We start from the raw sequence: 15,769 nt of genomic DNA, 5'->3' as shown, positions 1-15,769 counted from the left end.
CACAAGAATATGGTAAGGTTCGCGGGTGGAATTTGGAAATTGCTAAGGAAATCCACGAGGTTTTTTGTAAATGGAGCAATCCCCACCTTCAACTATGCCTAAGGGAATGGCAACAAAAACGAAGAAGAACCAATTCCCCCCATAACTGCAACAACAGACAAGAAATATACATCCCCAATGATATTGTTTTAGAATGAAACTCCTCATTTTGGGCAGCCTAGGTCAACTGCTTGTTCAGACGGTGGAAACCCTTGAGACAAAAAAAACAAATAGCTCCACATAAAAGTAACTAACTTCAAACAGTTGGTCTCTGAAATGAAACAACATGAAAGCATACATTTACCGCAACCAGTGATTGATTCCCTTGCTCTCCAAAGTCCAAACAGAACTCTTGAACCTTAAAACTCTGCAATAAGAAATGAGACTGCAACATGCCTTCACTAAACAAGAAACAGAAACACAACAATAAACATTTAATTCCTAAGTTAAGGTGCTCAGGAAAAAGGAACAACCACCCATGCTCACTGTAGTCGAAGGAGTGGTACAAGCAAAGTTGAATGAAGAATGCCTCCATAGATCTCGCAAACTCAATCTACGAGTATGTGGACTCCCAACTCCGGTTACCCCTTTGGACCCCCTTCAAATAGTCATCCACGACACCTTGGATCTGAAGGGCCTTACAATTGAGTGTGCTTGGATGGGGCCCAACTCCACACTCTTCCTCCGTTTTTGAAAACTAGAGAACTGGCTCAGAGCACTTTGAGATAAGAGAAGGTTGACTTCATTCCCATCCGCACAAAGGATCTTCCCAGATGTCGAACACACCAAAAACCAATAGGTGGAACTCAAAAAAAAATAGAGATCGTGTTGGTAGTGAAAGAGGGGAAGTAGGCAATGATTTGAGATTTCAAAGCTTTCAGCCATTATTCAGTGCCCCCGAGATACTCTCAACTGTGGGCCAAATGACAGTGTCATTCAAATGGGGGGCACTTTAGGGGGAACTACCCCACCATCTCCATGGGCGGCTAGAACTGTAATGGCATGTTTTGTTCTTCAACAAGTGTAATTTATGATGCTATCAAGTCCCATGACCTTCTTTTCCTCACCAAGACACATGCCAGTCCGATGCAAACACCACCCTAATACAAGGGTACCACTGGATATGGTCGTGTAGACAAGAGACATAGTCCAACAGTGTGAGAGGTTTGGGGGGGTTGCTTGTCTTGTACAAGACTCCCTCAAGAGTCGAGTTACTATGATGTCATCAAATGGGCACACTAGATATCTGTGGGTCCGATTCCACCAAAAGACTTCCCTGCTTCGAGACATCTACATTGTAGTTTGCTACTTCCCCCTTTGACTCGTCACACTTTGCTCTTCATAGGGAGTCCGAGGGGGGGCCTTTTCTTGATCTTTATGTAAACATCTCCCATTATTCCACTCTTGGGAGATCATCCTTCTAGGCAACTTCAACACCCGCGCACCAGAATCCCTCAAGGATCCCTCCATTATCCTGATGAGGATAAAATCTATCTCTAAGAGAAAGAGTCGAAGTCCATGGGTCTTCATAAGTGCTTGCAGGACAAGAATGGGCACCTTAAAATTTATGGGAGGCATCTTATACAGCTAGGGGAATCCCACAATTTATTGATTCTAAACGGGCTCCCTTGCTTCCCAAGTTCAGGTGACTTCTCTTGTTTCCCCCACAGTGGGGGGGGCAGTGTGGTGCATTATGTGTTGACCAGCCAAGATTTCCTCCATCCAACCACTTCTCCATATCCTGCCTTCCCTTGGCAGAACATGCCCTCCTCACCATCTCCCTTTGTACATCCCCCACCTCCTCCCTCCACCCCCCCCCCATATACCTTCCTTTTTGACCGATTATGCGGTCTCCTACACCACCCGCCTTAAGGAATTGCTTCCACCCATCTCCCAATTCAACTCAATGGACATGCCCATAGCCAATTATGAGGCCCTCTCCACAATCCTTAAAGAGGTTGCCCTCGATTCCTACCCCCATTCGACACATCAATATGTCCATAAACCTACCCCGAGATCCTACCCCATGACCCGCTGGTTTGATGATGAATGCAAATCCTTCCACCATAGGCTATGCTTTACTTTCACACATGACCCCCCATCCTTTCCTCATCTCCGCGCTACCTATTATCATCTTCTTCGCATAAAAAATGTGCATTCCTTTCCCAACGAAGACTTAACTTTGTGCAACCCTCCGCCACTCTCCAAAAGCATTTTGACATGCCCTATTTCCTAGACACCATGAGACCCTATCCGACCTTGACCCCTAGGCTAAGTTCTCCCATACCACCTCCCTTTACGACAACCCCCAACACATATTCCCTCTCCCCACTCCTCATGTCATCTTTTCGCTAAGTGGGATATCAAGAGAGCAATCAAAGCTACGAGCACCAACAAAGCAGCAGATAAGGAAGGCTTTCAGGTAGAATTCTTGAAGCATGGCATCCAAACCCTTGGGCCCTAAATTTTTTATCGCTTCAACCATGTGGTTTGTTTCAGCTTCCCCCCGACTTGGGAAAAACACATTATCCATCTAATCCACAAATCATGGAGCAATTTTGATTCAAACAACTACAAGTCTATCATGGTGGGCAACACCTTCTCTAAGCTCTATGCCACGGTCTTACATAAGTGGCTTTCCAAGGAGCTAGAGAGACGGCATCTCAAATTTTAAGGATGAGCAGGCTTCCACCTCGGTTACCATAACTGACCACATCTTCAACATTCGAGCCATTATTGAGGAGGCTTGTCACCACTCTTTGAATGTCTATTGTTGTTTTGTAGACTTTCAGAAAGCATTTGATACTGTGCCTGGGGAGGCAGTATTCCAAAGACTTCGAGATATTGGGATATCTAAGATCCTTCTAGCCGCTATCATAAGACTATATGAGTTAGTTTTGGGTCACCTCACGATGGCACATGGCCTTTCTGACTTTATCCAGAGTACCATTGTGGTAAAACAATGTTGCCCCCTCTTGCTGACCCTCTTTGGGATTTACATCAATGAGCTAGAATCCTTCGACCATGAGCAAACCTAGAAGGGGGGTGGTTGCCTTCTACAGCCAGTGCTAATCTCCCTGCTCCTTTTTATAGATGACTTGATCCTGTTGGCCTCTACTCCCAAGGGTCTATAAAGACAGATAGATGCCCTGGCCAACATTTGTGACCTTTGACAGTTGACAGCCAACCTAGGTAAAACCAAGGTTTTCAATGCTTCAAAGAACACACTTACAAACATGTAATTCTACTTTCAAGGGGGAGGAGATCAAGGTCACCACATCATACATTCATAGGACCTCATTTTGGTATGAGGCACACCCTCCAGCCTCCACTTAGCAAAGGGTATGGTTCCCTGGCCCTTATCAAGAGATAGTGCTTCCATAGTCAGTTTCAGGACATCTCGTCTAAACTCTACCTCATGGTCATGATTATTAAACCCACGGTCCTCTATAGCTCTGAGATTTGGGGGCTCAACTTGGTACAGACAGACTAGGCACAGACTAGGCCTAGATACAAGGCTAATGGATCAAACAAAGGAGCAGATATGGGGATCCTGCAAAGATAAAGGAGGTAAGTATGGGGCTATTAGGGAGAACGTTGATAGTATATGGTACGGTCAACTCCATCGACATATACATGCAACTAGACATTTCCTTAACTCAAGGTATCATTACAAAGCTCGATCCTAAGAAGATCAAACTAGGGAGGTAAAAGATGGGTTGTGCAAGTGCTTGGAGCACGTGGTTCCTGATAGTCTAAGCAATTTGAAATATATCAGCAAATCAACGCTTTCACTAGGGCCACAGGTACCTTTGGTGAAAAATCTAGAAAATATTACAAGATATGTGGACCAGCCAAGTAAGCAATTCCAAAGTTTCTTTGAAGTTCAATTGCTTTAAATGCAGATTATAAATACATAATCTTTTAGCCAAACTCACCATCTAAATGTTGAACTAACTTTAGCCTTTGTCACTGTAGCACATTGGTGGGATTCATTTGGCAGTCGATGTCCTCAATTGCAAAAGTTTGCAATTGGAGTCCTCAACCAAACTTGTAGTTCTTCTAGGTGTAAGTGCAATTGATTCGTTTTTTAGCAAATTCACATGAAGAAAATAAAACATTTGGAATAATAATTGTTAAATAATCTCGTCTTTGTGCAATACAACCTCCAACTAAGATGCCACCAATTTCATAACAAAAGTCCTGATGTAAATGCCATTGTGGATGAGATTGATCCAACTTTAGAGAAGGGGTAGAGAAGTCTCAACCAACAAAATTTGATGTTGATTTTGATATTGATGCCAAAGAGTTGAGGGAGGTTTATCCCAATGCAGATCCAATAGTCAATCTAGGAGCTTAAGAAAGCAAAGCACCAAGCATGGCATATGCAAGCAATAGTCGTGCAGCTCGGCCAACTCATGCTTCAAATAGGCCTAGTACTACTAATCTACTAAGGTTGGAAACATTATTTAATTAATAGCATTTGAATGCATCATCATCAAAAGCAATTTTCTACTTTGGCAAGTATTAGGCACACATTGGCACATAGACAATGTAAACTTATTCACTGTGTATAGTAGGCATACAGAAGCATTACAAGCTAACGTAACCCATGCACAAATCATACATGCCTAAAGTATGGGTACAAACCCAAATCAGCAACTTAAAAGGTAAAACTAACCCAAAGTTTGGCACAACAATAGAGCACAATAGTGCACTCTGATCCACAACATGTACAAATGAAAGGCCAACGTGATTTGTACCGAGGGAGCTATAGTCACAAAGTCCAAACAAGTCACATGCACATCCATATAAGTGTCTCAATTATCAACAATGTTCCAAGGCATCACAGCAATTGCACTCATGTACAAGCACTCATAGGCACAGACAAAGCGTTGGTGCATCAAGATCACACAAGCAACATAACATAGGGCATAATCACGGGATGAACCCACATGGTAATGCACTAGCCACATATAAGAGCCAAGTAGGATAGACAAGGCCAAAAAGGCCACAGCTAATAAAGAGAAAATCATGCAACAAAAGGGCTACATTTGAAAAGATAAGATAGGATCACTTTAATAATGCCCAACAAATTACAACAATTAGGTCAATGGGACTAAAATAACACATCCAATGCAAATACAATGTCAAAGTGTGAAAGCTACCCCTAGACCGATATTGAAAGTGGAAAAAGTAAAGAATTAAGTGTCTAGCTAAAAGTTAAAAATCTAATAAAAGCAAATATAAAAGAAGGTGCAAGTACAAGAAAGTCTTATTGCTAAAACAAAGGATATGGGTGATGATTACAGTGGTTGCCACAAGACATTGTGATGAATCCTATCATATGTATAAACTAGTGACAAGTACTTCCCTGTAATAGAAAGGGGGTAGCGAATGTCAATGCCATTAGCTTTAATATCATATTTCAAATACTTTCAGCATATGAGTTATCTCGATATTCTTGATGACCTTCCACGAATTAAATAACCTAATGTTGTAATGTAAGGTGTGTGTTGGGGAAACATCATCCAAGTACAAAATGAGGCAAGCTTCTTTGGGTCTTCCATTGATTCGGAGTGATATTTTTCGACCTATGAGGACTTGTTCTCTTGGAGTGAACTAAGTGCTTCCACGCCTTTAACAATGACTTTTCATGCTTCCACGCCTTTAACGGTGACTTTTCATGCTTCCTTTAAATCCAAAGATGAAGCATTTAGGAAATTCAAAGAATTTGATCTTTAGTGTAAAATCAAAAGCAAGAGAAAGTTAGTGTATCAAAACTAATGGTGGAGAAGAGCATACTAGCAAATCTTTCCAATCAATTACTCTTTATTATGTTATTTCTTAGCATTAGATTGTTCACTACCCATCATTGCAAAATGGAGTGGCTAAACAAAAAAATAGGGACAATTATGGAAATGGCTCAATGTATGCTTCATTCCAAGAAAATGAAGCTTACATTCTAGGAGGAAGCAACTATATGTGCATCCCACATCATCAATCAAACACCTATTATTGTTGTTCACAATACGACTCCCCATAGGAAACAAACCTTTAATTTCAAATTTCAAAATTTTCAGATCAAGCGCATGTCCCCATAATCCTAATGAAGGGTGAAACATATAAAAACTGGCAAAACCATGCGACAATCAAGTATGATACAATGAAACTTTCCAAGGATATCACCTCTATGATCCCTCCACTCACCTAATGGTTGAACGTAGAGATGTTGTCTTTGATGACGTTCCAATTCATGGTTTGTCAAGATCTTTTCCTCTACTTGATACATATGATTCTTTAAATGAGTCTCTTCTACGTTTTAGTCAATCTATCTCCTTTACATTAAGATATTTGTTCTCTCTCTATCTCTATGAGTGCTTCCTCTAGCATTTTGACTATAGCAACTAGACAAACAATTGGGGCAAATGTAAACCTTAGTGATAACTTGTCTGGCCCCAACCCCATGAAAGTCTCTTCTCTTGTTTGTGATCATCGAGTTGGATATTAACATTATTATCTTACCATGTCTTATATAGGGTGTTCCTTCTAGTACTACTCCACTAAATGAGTTGTTCAATAATAGCACTCCTTTGCAAGATGATGATGAAGACTTCTTAAGTGCACCATTTGCTCCATCGGCTGTTCCTTCAACTAGATCAAGGCCTATGTGGGCCATATACACACTTTTAGATGTTGTCAATTTCTTGAAGGCCCCTTGGAGCACCATCAAGAGCCTCATCCAACATGGGTCTTTACTTCCATGATCAATGCCATGCCCATCATAATAATGTGTTTAATGTTGGTCTAGTAGACACATTAATTGCTGTACATCCTATCATTATGATAATGTATTTTGTATACATAATAAGCTATTATTAGACTATTGGGCATATTACTCTTCATTTATCCCACGTTCATCATGGGATATGATCTCCTATCCCTCCAACCTATATAATAGAGATGAAGGAGACTCGATTTTAATGTGATGGTGCTTGGGATATGTATGGATTCCACGTGAATTCCATACTTGAATGCACTCTAGCTATTGTAATTAGGAGTTCTAAAGAATAGAAGGCCTTACTTCTGTGGATGTTTCCCCACCTTGGGGTTTTACCACATAAATATCTTGTCTCCTTTGTCTTGTGTTTGATTTGATTTGTTTTTTTGATGTGTTCAATGGGAGTTTATATAGGTTAGATTTTTGGTTATATGTTTTTGCATATATTCTTGGTCTTTCCTGGTATCAGAGCATGTTACCTAGATCTAATTCCTTGAATAGAAATCTTTGTATTGAATTTTTATTTGGGATCAAATATATGCAGATCTATTGTATTCTTTAGACTAGTCTAGCACCTTGGATCTCATTTTTAAGCCCTACTTTCCATATATATGCAAATTAATCTAAATCTCATGATTGGTTTCATCAATTTCCAAGCAATTGTCACCAAATCTAGAATTGCCATTGTATATGAAGCATGCAAATTAGTCAATGTTCTCTCATTAAAGTTGACCTTCGTTTGCCAAAATTGTAATTAAAAGTCTAGAAAGACTAAATGTCACTTTTGCAGGTCCTCCCACAACTATTCTTTGCATGTGACTTCACCACTACATCGATCCTCTATGCACTTGGATCTCTTTGTATGAGCTTCCCCATCACTACAAATTGCATCTTCTTGTAAATTTAATAATTTCTAACAACCATCCTCCCATTCTGGATTGAATAGAGAAATATAGATCATGGAAGTGGCATCCCTTAGTCTCTTCCTTCGGCCACAACCATATGCATCTCTGGCGTAGATCATACAGATTGTGCTCTTTTGCTCTATCTTGTGCTTAAGTTATTTCTCTCTAGCACTTGTGCTAGGTTTATTCCTCTCTGTAGGGTTGTACCCCTCACAGTTGTCCTAATGTTTTTCTATCTCTTTCTTCATTACACAATTTGGGTTCCTTTCAATTACATTAGATTTTCTTTCTAATAGTTGTGAATCTCTATGATCTCTTAGGTGAGTGCCAAGTAATTGTCACATTTTGTATAAGTAATATCGTTGCTTTAATCCTAAGGTGTCACCTTAGTTCAATGAGTCTATAAAAAATATAATATGACATCAACAATGATAGATGGACTTATCTTAAAACAACCAAAGATTTTTCATTTGCCCAAATCACACTATATATTTACAATTGTCACTTTATTGTCCTTCTAGTTGTGCATTTTAATCAATATTTTAGGAAGAAAATTTTGGAAATAATCCGAAGTCATCACTAAAGTTGAATATTACACTTTTCTCATAATCTTCATGGAAAAATGTTGATCACCACTTAATGAAAATTTCATATGCTTCTCTTGCATTCCACCTTTTCTGCAAACCCAACACCATGTATCAAGAGAGGAGAAGCTCCAAAGAGAGTGACCAAGGTATTTGTGCCACAACTCGCATAGCTTGCCATTATTTGACAATAAGACCTTATGTTTTGTAGTTATGTAAAGGAGCTATAAAGGCTTGCTTGGTAGACGACTCTGGGCAAAAAATAAGGAAGTACTTGGTGGCAATATTTTATGGTGCATTATAGATCATTAAACTCCATATCCATAATATTTGAGACAAAAAGGATAGTACGCAACAATGAGCAATCTTTCCCACTCATGCCCATACTCATTTATGGGAAACTCCACGTCTTATTCATTGATCGATTCCACATGTAACAACCCCTTTCACTCCCTTTCTCTCTAGAAGGTAAGAGAATGCTATGATCCCATATCTTCCTTTAAAGGCCTTTCACCCATCCCTATGTTTCTTCACCTCAAAGAATTGGATGGCAAGGTGAAAGAAGCTTGCTTTCTTGTAGATGGGAGGCACTTCTTTTAAGTGGAAAAAATATAGGTCCAAGACTTGTACCAGCTTGAGCATAAAAAAGGGGAAACCTCTCATGTATTTATTGGCTAGAAGGAGTTCCATCAATGCCAACAGAGTTTCATGATCTCAAGGTAGAGCAATTATGAATCTCCCTTTTGCTAGTAAGTGTTTAATATTTTGTAATAGATTATCTAAAAATGTGTTTCTTAATTCACTCTTTTTGCCATACCCTCCCAAAGTAGATGTTGGATTAAACCCACTTTACCATGTTTCAAAGCATCAATGAAATTCATTGTTTTGGGTTAAAAATAGTGAGCTTAATTGTCAGTCTCCTCATTGAATATTTCATCTTACATATCAAATGAGTCACTTGAGCACATCATTCCAATGTTGTTCTACCATTATTTGAAATCATATCATATGTTGCCAATCAAACAGCTCTTCTTTTAGTATCATCAACTCTATTCCTTGATCATTGTAATTATGCTCTTTCTTTTTGATCATTTATTAACCAAAATTCCTTAATTATGCTTTACCCTCACTTCTTATTCCTTCCTTCGATTTTGATAGAAAATTTTAAAACATTGCCTCTTCATAGCTTAACACTAGAATATAAATGCACTTGACAATCCTTGCTCTCTCCAACTTGATATTGTTCAAATCCTCTAGCTAGTTGCTAGAGAACTTTTGGTCATAACTCTTCAATGCATGTATCTAACAAAAGGAGGCAAAAATCTTATTATCATAGGCTACAATGACCAATACAAGGAATAAAAGCTTCTTGACTTTGAAATGAAATGCATTTAACAAGTCATGGTGTAGTATTTGATGAATATCTACATACAAATGAAGATATCAAATTCCCTAGTCTATAGATAAGAATTGAGAAGAAGAAGAAGGATCAAGCAAAGCACCATAAAAGAAGCCAAAGTGATAACAACAAATATGAATGTTAATCTAAACAAGATGCCTCAAAAAGATAAAGATGAGAAAGCTCTAGGGAGTTCAAGCAAATTCCAATAAGGATTGACTTCAAAGATAAATTAGGGATGCACTTCTCTAATGCCTAAATTATTAATTCAAAATAACCTTACACATTTGAAGAATCTAATGGAATGTCTAAATTAAAAAGAGCAATGAAAGGTGAGATGAAACTCAATCAATAAAAAAATGGGTTCTAGTACATGCAGGCAAGTGGGAAATATGTGATTGGTGTATACGATTAAATGCAAAACAAGAGTCAATGAAGCTTGCAAAATAGCTTGGCTAAGAAGAATGCTTGAAGATTTCAATATAAAGTAAGAAGATACGACCCCCTTAATTTGTAACAATCATAATATGATTAGCCTAGCAAAAAAATAAACATGTCTTACACACAAGAAAAAAGCACATTCAAGTTCATTGTCACCTCATCAAGCAGTGAGTTAAAAAAAAAAAGAGTTGATTTATTGTGGTACACAAGATTAAGCATCAAATATCTTCACCAATGCTAGTTATTCACAAAACATATTGCAGTGTCATCTATGTTGGTTAAACCGCCTAATATTTTAAACAATCAAATAGGGCATGAACATTGCTCATTTATAATACATATTTTAGGTTAACATGTATGTGATAAAAAAATTGTGTACTAAGCAAATGAAATTATCTTAATATCCACATGTGACAAAAGTAGGTTAATGGAACTCACAGCACAACAATTAACAACAGCAATAAGGGAGTGCCTAGAGTAAACTCTATAAATATTTCACAAAGAATTATTCATGGAATCAAAACATGGATAACTCTGCAATAAAAAAGCATGTCAAGAGGAATAAAATCCACTTCCATCTAGTATTGGAAAAAAATTCCATGTATTCAAAACTTGCTTCATTGTAAAACAGTCATTCCAATAAAGCCAAATGAATTTCAATATGATATCAACATTAATGGAATGTAATAATGGGAAATGCATTTTTAAAACCATTAATTAAAATAATCATTGGCCATGAGAAACTCCCATTATTGTATAACACTAAAGTCTAACCTTAGTAAGGATCAAGGCAGGTGGGCATTGTTATTAATCTATTTTTTTTAGGTGCATTACTTCACCCATCAAGAAAGGTTGTTCTAAATATAGCTACCATCTAGGATACATTCCATTTGACCTTCTTTCCCTGATGTTCCAAAATCCACCAAAATTATTCATACAAGTTCACAAATCACTTCCCTACACTATAAGCCATCACTCCCACCTTTTATGAATGAATAATCAATTCAGCATTTAATTTCAAATCCTATTACAATGACAAAGTGATCAGACATAATCTCGTGCTCAATTCTTCATACAAAGAACACCATGCAAAATGATAATAAAATCTCTAACAAAAGGATGGTATATAATCTACTAATAGAGCACCCAATTGCTCAGTCATAATTCTTCCTTCTTAATCTAGTATTGAAATCGCTTAAGCAACAAAGTCAAATCAAAGTTTGGCTGGTCAACATAGCTTGTGAAATGGTATTACTAATATAAAAACCTATGGTCTCACTTCTAATCCCAAGGCCATCTCCCAAATCCTTTTATATAAAGAAACACACACATAAAATGAAAATTCCAAACAACAATTTTATATGATTGCCCAATTAAAAGATTCTTGGAAGAAAGCTGAAAGAGTGCAAAAATGTTCTTGTTGGAACAACTCACAACAAAGGTAACAAATTGTGTGCATTAATGTTAATTGGAATGAGTATGCATCCTCTGAAGTAGGAGCACTATGCCAACTTTTAATATATTTAGTCGAAACAAGGCACATGAAAATGAGTGAATTAGCACAAGAAGCACTAATTCTGACCCACAAGATGGGGTGATATCATATTACAAGTTAAGTGCGCCAAGATATAGGGAATTAAAGAAGTTCATTTACATGAGAATTGCTAGCCATCCGAGACTTGATGAAAAGGACGATAGTTAAAAGTCTCAAAAGGAACATGGAGAAAAAAATAAAAGTATATCAGCATTAAAACAATCCAATGATCCTCGAAGAGAAAATCTCCACAAAAGAGGCATTAATTGATCAACAAGGTAAGCCCCAAATAAGGTGATAGTAGCCATGATGATGGATTGAGGGGTAACAAGAGACATGTTTCATAAATGCATCATGCCAAAGGAAGTATTATTAGAAGAGGAGCAAAGGCTCAAACCTCCTTCTACCACGTAATAGATTAACCCTTCTTCACATGCATTGGGAGAGACAAAAAAGTAGGTTGATCATGGATGGAAGACATCAAGGAAATCACATCTATTGAACCATCTAGCAACAAATCCTTATAAAGAAAAAAGATTTCCTACCCCATTTATGCAATTATTGATATCAAAATAGGCCCTGCTCTACAATTTATTTTCCCCCCTCCCGCTACGAGAGCTCCCCTTGCTAGTAGAATGGAGGGAAGCCCAACTCTAGCCTAGCAGAACCTTGGTAACAAAGATAAAGAAAATCACCCTCCCATGCCTCCTCTAGAAACTAGCCCTATTAAAAAGCATCAAGTAGGAAAAAGGCCAGTGGAGCAACTACCAAAGAAAAGTAGGTCTACCACTCCTTCCCTTAACAATGTTAGGATATTTCAAGTTTCAACACTACGAGTTACTTAAGGTCAACACAATGCATGTTTTTTTATTGTGTTTTTAATACCAATCTAACGATCACATCATATCATACACGTATGAGCTAACATTTCAAACATCTCCTCTAGATTAGTGGCTTAGCACCTAATTGGTCCATGATCACCATATAAACATGGAGGGTCATTTGTTGATGATCAAATTGAGAGATGTTGATGTAAAATATTTTGCACTAACCAATTGCCTCTAGCCATTTCACTGAGGTTGTAGATTGTTTCCCTCTTTGAGAGTTTTAACAATTTAAACAATGGTGTACTAACCTTTGATCTATGTGCAAAAGTTTGTCTTAAAGTGTTTGACCTATGTAAATATACCTTGTGTTTCAAAGAGACAATAAAAGCTTTGATTCAATCTTTGAAATGGGGATTCACCCCTCCTTCAATGTAAAGAACAAGAGGATGCATGCTTACTTCTACAACCATTACTTTGATAAGCCATAACTTGAGGTAGCAATATTGGAGCGGGAAGCTTGATCAATGAGAAAGGAGAAGGATCTTGCAAAGGGCTCCCTTTCTAGCATACCTATTAAGGATCCCATACACCTCAAAGGTCTGACATAAAATTTAGAACATTTTGGAGATGATGCGGCACACTCATTCCTTTGCAACTTCAAGAATTGACGCTTAGAAGAAGTATAGAGACTCGATCTATGGCGTGTTTGGCTATTCGAAGATGACTTTGTTGTCGATCTCCAAATATTTTGTAAGTTGATGCAAGGACCTAACAAGGATGATCAATCTCCATTCATGAAGTCCGCTATTGCTAAAGAATAGATGATAAGGGTACCAACACCCATGAACTAACCTCAGATTTCACATGTAAGATTGTTTCTTCGATTTGGATGACATCATCTATTGTGATTCACACTACATCTTCCAACTTAAGGACTCTAAGCAAAAACATTTAAGGACATATTTGGTTGGATCACTCCTTGTTACACTATAATGGTATTTTTGCTTATGGCCTAGTCTGATACAAGGCTAATATATCTCTTTGCTCTATCCATTCAAGCAACATTAAAATCTATGTGCATTTTTATTATCTAATAGGATGATGATTTTTTTACCAAGAAAAAACAAAAATTGATCAAGGCAAGTTGACATCACATAGCAATCACAACAAGAGGTAGACAAGCATATATAGTGAATAATGCCCCTATGCGTTACATATTCAAGGTGAAATTGAGGATGAGAATCATGTCATGTTGTACTATTATACTATCCTATGTATAAGCAAGCAATATTGAAACACTCAATTAACCAATAGGTGTCGACAATTATACAAAAACAATTGAGCTTGGCTTCCAAACAACTAGACCATTACATTAAGGATGTTTTAGAACCGCATAAATAGGAGTCTAGATAACCTCAAGGTAGATCACAGTAAAGTTGCAATATAGTTTAGTTTAAATATGTGACATTCTTTTGACCCATGGATTCGACATGATCTTCCATTGTTATGAAACAATGAATAATGACAACCAACAAGAATCACTAACTATATGGAAATCTACAAAGTATACTTTAAATGTTGTTCTAAGTTAAAACTCATAACAGGACCATATAACTATACCATGACAACCATTGATACATTTTAGTATTGTTCTTGGAAGTGAAAATATATCAAGGAAGAAATCCAAAGTCATAAACTCAGTTCAAAGAAGGAAATTTTAGAATAGGCACTAACTGTGAGCTTTACCCTTTGTTACTCCCTAGAGTTTGGTAAATTTTGTGCTGTCATCGTATGTTTCAAGAACTTTTAATCGTAAACTATTGAAAGGCTGAGAATGTGCCCTTGTATCCTAACAAGGTACAAGTTGAGGTAATCGTACATAAAATGCTCCAAGAATACTTGAGTTATGAACACAAGCATAAAGAAAACCTTGCTAACCTAAGTTGCAGGGAAATGGATACAGGGCCAAATGCATGAGATGTAAAAAATTCAGAATACCATTCATGAATTTCAAATTTTGAAATAAAGCCAAAAAGTGAGTTATCATTAAAGGAGCCCCAACCCCTCTATTCATAACTTGATTTGTAAGAATTGGTTTAGTATTCATTTTTTTATTTTTTATGGGTTTTTTTGTGACCAAAACACCAGCTGAAATGGCCGATATGCGTTTCAAAAATCTGAAACGCCACTGAAACGTTCCAGCTGCATTTCAGAGGCATTTCTTACAAATACTTCTTTCTAAAGCATGAAAAAACATTTCCAGCACCTGGGACTGCTGTTTCCAGTAATACAGTTGCTATATCTAGAGGCAACCCTTAGGATACAGACCAAGAGAGAAACTTATTTCTTAACAGGTTACTCTTTGACAGTGCTCCGCAACGGACACAATCTGTGAACTCTCTAGACTCGTGTAGCAATGAACTTGAGGTAAAAACATACCGCTGGTGGAGTCAACTTACCAAGATCTAAAAACATAAAATTTCTCATTCAATAGTGTTCGAAAAAGCCTGACAAAGACATCTAAAAAAGAGGCTTACCTATCATGAATATTATGTCACTGACATGAAGAATAATGAGGACATTGCTAGCTATTGTTCAGAAATTAAACGGCGTATGATTCCGTGGTCTAATAATAAAACACAAAACCAGCATTGCCTGTGTGTTGGCCGCAATGTAGCCGCAAGTTTGAGTGCCTGTTGTTCCGATGGACGAGGTTCAAATACCAGCCATATAGAAAGGCTGCATTTGAGACCAGGTCAAAGTCCTGCTGACCTTTGCAACCCATGGGCATGGCAAGTTAAAATGAGGTATCTATTAGAGGGCTACTGCCCAAACATTTTGTAAAAATAATATATAACAAAGCACGTCGTCAAGGAAATATGATTGTTTAGATTGACATAATATAGAATTCAAAGAAATATTACAGCTGCACAATTCCTAATTGACGGGCATTGCCAACAGGAAACGCTTCTGGAATGAAGAAAAAATGTCACGATTTCTAGCACTGTGATTAAGGAAGATTAAAGCATTCAATGGGCCTCCATAATGCAAGGCCCATCTACAAACCCTCGCCCCTAAGCATTGTGAATAAAAAAAAAAATCAATAAGTAGCTTGCAAAGAATAAAGGGCAATCCAGGCCGGAGAGATACTTGAGTCCCAAAAATTGGTAGAGAAGTTGCATTCATTGCACGGAACAAAAACATGCATGCACTTTCTTTCAATCTCTAAGGTTAAAAGTCTTTAAGACATTTTTTCCAA

The 15,769-nt window shown here is 37.6% G+C and overlaps 1 protein-coding gene across 2 annotated transcripts in view; it reads right to left on the bottom strand.

Annotated features, from left to right (window-relative positions):
• Positions 1 to 15,769, bottom strand: part of LOC149218098 (ubinuclein-1-like) — an 87,895-nt gene that overhangs the window by 71,397 nt on the left and 729 nt on the right. The gene's annotated exons all lie outside the window — the stretch shown is intronic.

The sequence above is a fragment of the Pinus tabuliformis genome, chromosome Q (assembly GCF_031772625.1).
Source record: "Pinus tabuliformis cultivar Carrire ecotype Pingquan chromosome Q, CPIR1, whole genome shotgun sequence".
Classification (NCBI taxonomy): domain Eukaryota; kingdom Viridiplantae; phylum Streptophyta; class Pinopsida; order Pinales; family Pinaceae; genus Pinus; species Pinus tabuliformis.
The sequence above is the reverse complement of the archived record's forward strand: the minus strand, read 5'-3'. Positions and strand labels throughout refer to the sequence as shown.